Source organism: Priapulus caudatus, unplaced genomic scaffold, assembly GCF_000485595.1.
Source record: "Priapulus caudatus unplaced genomic scaffold, Priapulus_caudatus-5.0.1 Scaffold72, whole genome shotgun sequence".
In the NCBI taxonomy this organism is placed as follows: Eukaryota; Metazoa; Priapulida; class Priapulimorpha; order Priapulimorphida; family Priapulidae; genus Priapulus; species Priapulus caudatus.
Window position 1 is genome coordinate 762,371 of NW_014577133.1, and position 509 is coordinate 762,879.

Below are 509 nucleotides of genomic sequence, written 5' to 3' on the forward strand. Positions count from 1 at the left end.
TAGATATATATATATATAGCAGTTATACATATATATAGATATATATATATATAGCAGTTATACATATATATACCTAGGGATGATCCTCTGTGCACCAATAATTAAAGCTAACACCTAAACCCGGCACAAAATATTCTGGCGCGAGAATGCAATTCCATAGAGAGAATAGGGAATTGCTCGCGGCATTTTCTCATACTTTCCGGTGCATCCCCCAACCTGTGGAATTCACATGCTGATCTAAAAATTTAGATAGGTCTTCACATATTTATTACATGGGGGAATTTGCCTGTTTAATGTGAATAACAGTTATATGAGACCTATTATTATCATACGATTGTTGAATAGACATTTATGATTAATTAGATAGTATACTAGCTTAGTAACTTTAAATTAATGGGTCTTTTATATGTATATTTTGTAATATAAATGACACGCTGTAAAAGTCACCCATTGATTTTTGTGGCTGCGAAGAAGCAATGGCTTTGTTTCTTAGCAGGCTAATTACCTGC